General features: G+C 36.2%; 1 long non-coding RNA gene across 1 annotated transcript; it reads left to right on the top strand.

The window, feature by feature from the left end:
- Positions 1 to 2,507: 2,507 nt before the first annotated feature.
- LOC126989263 (uncharacterized) lies at positions 2,508 to 4,228 on the top strand. The gene is made up of 3 exons (XR_007743138.1): positions 2,508 to 2,680; positions 3,774 to 3,941; positions 4,109 to 4,228. It is a non-coding gene; the product is annotated as an uncharacterized LOC126989263 (long non-coding RNA).
- Positions 4,229 to 4,660: the final 432 nt, after the last annotated feature.

The raw sequence follows: 4,660 nt of genomic DNA, 5'->3' as shown, positions 1-4,660 counted from the left end.
GAGATTAAGAATGCCATCAAAACTAGAAAACTTAAGGAAAAGAGGTGGCGTAGTTTGCGTACGGAAGATTCCCGCAGTGGTTATGTTAGTGCTTGGAATACTGTGAATAGATTAATTAGACAAAGAAAGTGTACTTATTATAGAGAGAAGATTATTGAAGCTGGTTCAGACATTAAACGGCTGTATTCAATCTTAAACACGCTAACGGGTAATAGGAGCAACACTAGAAGGCTTCCAGATGGCTATACTGATGCTGATCTAGCTAATAGATTTATAAACTTCTTCGATGAAAAGATTAAAAAAATTGTTGGTAACTTTCAGGGAGGCTTGGTGATGAAATCAAATTATTTGCCTGATATCCCCAATGTTGGCTTGTCATCTTTTCATGATATTAGCATTGAGAAGTTACGTGACTTAATGAAACCTATTAAGGTAACGTACTGTGTGAACGATCCGATGCCCCTATCTGATATAGCTAGTGAGGGAGGCTTCTATGAGCTCTTAAAATTTATTTTATGCATTATAAATTCAAGTATCCAGCAGTGTGTTTTTCCTCAGAAAGAAAAGCTGGGAAGTGTCAGACCCACCTTGAAAAGTAAACTTGATCATATACTTGATATCTATATCATATACTTGATATCTATATCATATATTTGATATCTATATCATATATTTGATATCTATATCATATACTTGATATCTATATCATATATTTGATATCTATATCATATATTTGATATCTATATCATATATTTGATATCTATATCATATATTTGATATCTATATCATATATTTGATATCTATATCATATACTTGATATCTATATCATATATTTGATATATATATATATCATATATTTGATATCTATATCATATACTTCATATCTATATCATATACTTGATATAGACCTGTCTCTAACCTTTCATTTTTGTCTAAGATAGTGGAGAATGTAATTTTAGTTCAATTTTTGGGATATTTATCAACTATCCATGCCTTACCTGATAAGCAGTCTGCCTATAGGAAGTTATATTCTACATAATCTGCTCTGTGTAGTGTAACAAATGATGTTCTTGCATGGTTGGATCAGGGAAAGTTTGGTGTACTAATATTACTAATATTACTTTCCATGCAAAATACTTCTTTGTCTTGGCTCTAGTGGCTCTCGCATTCATTCATGGTGGCTTTCTATTTATGTCTTGTCCTGCTTTTGCCACTGCTATACATTTTTCATAGAATTTATGCATTTTATTTTTATATTTCTCTTACATTTCATCCAATAACCCTCCATCAAGCTCCTGTCTCCAGTCTGTTTCATTTATCAAATTTGTATTTTTTTCACAATCTCCCTTTTTGAAAAATATTATTATTATTATTATTATTATTATTATTATTATTATTATTATTATTATATGAATCAATGAAGGTGACCTGCCGGAAAGCACAAATGCTATAAGCCAAAAGGCCCAGCGGGCGACACTTCACCGATATCGGAAAATACAGAATGAAGGAGAAAGCAAAGAAAAGGAAGATGGAGAAAAATCTAGTAGGTAGCGAGCTAAGAGAGAAGAAAGCCATTCACATGTTCTTTAAATGTTTCACAATTACTAGAATTAATAATCACATTAGTAAGTGTATCCCACAATTTGACGGTCGCTGGGATGAAACACCAGGAAAATTGTGATGTATTACATCGGGCAGGCAAGCGACGATGTAATGGTTGGTCGATATTAAACATAATTTAGAAAAAAAATAAGATAATTATCCCACCAGGCGACGATGCCGAAGATTAATCTCAAGATTCAGAAGAAGAAATTTAATCCGGTTGAACACTATCTAACAGCTTTAAGTGAGACTCAGCTGCAGAAATCCAAACGGAAATATATTTTGGAAAACCAATGGGCTCATCGGTTGTCCCTTTTCTCATCACTGTAGCAAATATAGTCGCAATTTAATACAACATGGTCACTTTTACCCAATAGACTTTCCACTTTTTAAATTGCTCACATTTTCCTCTGAAGTGATTATTAAATCAAGGGTGGAGCTCTGACTTCCTTCTAAATATTTAAGGGATATGCACATATTGAATAAGGAAACAGCCTCCAAGACATTCCAGAAATTTAAATGGAGTACTCATATCACTGCCTCTAACATTATCTTATCCAGCCAATTTATAGCTACCTGGAAAATTAAACCAGCTGTTACAAGGATATAATTATTATTTAGTTCACTGGCAAGCTTTACTAGTTTCAGCATCTGTTCATCGTTTGGTTTTCTACTGCTTGTGCTTCTACATATTGTATGTGTTATATTTATTGTATTATATTATTGTATATATGTATGTATATATTATATATCTGAAAGTGTTTTTATTAACATGTAAAGTTTCAGAAAAGACATACCCTACCACATGTCATTATTTTCTGTGTCTGTCAAGTTGACATGCAACTTTACTTGACTGGTTGCAGTGAAGCATAATACTGATAATTAAAATTCATCATCAGGTCCAACTGTACTACTGAGGAGTATGAGTTGGCCTGCAGACAGAGGTTTGCTGAGGACAACATCATGTATGAGTGACTCATCATCTACTTGAGGACCAGAAGGCATGCCTTTGGACTTAAGGGTGTTGAGCAGCGGAAAGTATTGCGATGGGCACGCCCCTTCCAGTGGGATGAACAGGGTAAGTGATTGTTTTTGATTGATTATCTGTTTGAAAGTCTGTTTGATGCTATCTGCAATAAACAGAGGCCAAGATTTGAAATTAATTAAAGTGGTTATGTGTTGAAGAATGTACACTTTTGCGGCAGTTTGTGTTCATGATTTTCTCTCATGAGCTTAATGATGATTTATTTTGATAATGTGATTAGTAGAGGAAAGGGAGAAGGGATTGATTTCATGGCCATGGCTGTAGTATAAGATATGCTATGGTATACTGATTAGAAATAAAGATATCCCACTTTTCATCCTTATGTACATAAGGACGTAGGAGTCTGCAAGAGGCCGGTAGGCCTATACAAGGCAGTTCCTTTGAGCCTAAGCTCCCGTGTATCTAACCCCACCTAGTATCGCTGTCCATGAATTTATCTAATCTATTTTTGAATGTGACAATTGTATTGGCACTCACCACATGACTGCTAAGCCTATTCCACTCATCCACCACTCTGTTAGTAAACCAATTTTTGCCTATATCCCTGTTGAATCTGTACTTATCCAGTTTCAACCCATTACTTCGTGTCCTGCCAGTTTCTCTTACCAAAAAAACCTTATGAATATCCCCCTTATTAAAGCCCTTCATCCATTTATAAACCTCGATCATGTCTCCACGCACCCTTCGCCTTTCCAGAGAATGCAAGTTTAAATGTTTGAGTCTTTCCTCGTATGGAGAGTTTCTCAACCCCTGAATCATCTTAGTCATCCTCCTCTGCACCGATTCTAACATTTTGATATCCATTCTGTAGTAAGGTAGGAAAGAGATGGGTTGCTGCTTTATTGCCAGTGTCCCTACCCACTGCTTATTAGTGCTAAGGACCAGCTCATTGTCAGAGGTTGTGTCCCAACCACCTGAAGGAGTTAAATTTAATACAACTTTGAGTGACAGGCTCTCTCTAGCACAGGTGCATGGTTCATGGAAGCAAAGATGAGTGTCAAAGCAAGTTGCAGCTGTGGTTTAAAATCTGTTGTCATTGTCGTGGAGTGGCCTTGTATGGAAGCTTCTCTTGCATTTCTCATACTGGGATTATTATGCATTTATAAACATATCAGAAGCTGTACAGAGTGGACCATGATGGGAAGCCTCGGCAGCTCGTGGTGAGGTCTTTTGAGGAGGTTGCTGCTGTGATCACAGCAGTCCCACTGCAGGGCATAGCGGCTGGGTTACCACTTGTCAGAATGTCTCCTCAGTTTACTATTGGCGAAACATGACCCAGGACATGAAACATTATGTATGTAAATATTGTTTATGTATTGCATGAAATACCTGATCACAAGTAGTGCATCTTTACAGAAAGTTGATACAATTAAAATGATTGTTAGCTAATTCAATACTCTCCAGAATTGTTTTGCTGAATCCTCAAGCAATTTTCTCACAGTTTTCACATTTGTTTTCTAGATTGAAACATGTAGTAAGTGCCAGCACTACACGCCAATGAAGACAAAGGCCCCAGAGATGCGTCCCATAAAGGTGAAGGAGCCGTTGGAACTTATAGGAGTCGACTTGGTCGGTGAGGATCAGATATGTGAAAAGTGTTACCGGGTGGTTTGGCTTGGGGTTTCATTTAAAAATGGTACAAGTATTAGGTAAGCAAAAAAGTTAAGAAATCAAATGTACATATATTCCAACACACACACAGACACAGAATTCCTAACTCTTCGAATTTGTCTTCTCGCAAATTTATAATAGCACAAAGGAAAACTGTTAGTTCTTTTAACATTCATAAGGTTTTGTTGGTAAGAGAACTGGGTAGGACACGAAGTAATGGGTTTAAACTTGATAAATTCAGATTTAACAGGGACATAGGCAAACATTCGTTTACTAACAAGGTTGTGGATGAGTGGAATAGGCTTAGCAGTCATGTGGTGAGTGCCAATACAATTGTCACATTCAAAAATAGATTAGATAAATTCATGGACAGCGATACTAGGTGGGGTTAGATACACGGGA

The sequence above is a fragment of the Eriocheir sinensis genome, unplaced genomic scaffold (genome assembly GCF_024679095.1).
Source record: "Eriocheir sinensis breed Jianghai 21 unplaced genomic scaffold, ASM2467909v1 Scaffold1116, whole genome shotgun sequence".
In the NCBI taxonomy this organism is placed as follows: domain Eukaryota; kingdom Metazoa; phylum Arthropoda; class Malacostraca; order Decapoda; family Varunidae; genus Eriocheir; species Eriocheir sinensis.
This window is presented reverse-complemented; position numbering and strand designations above follow the sequence as displayed.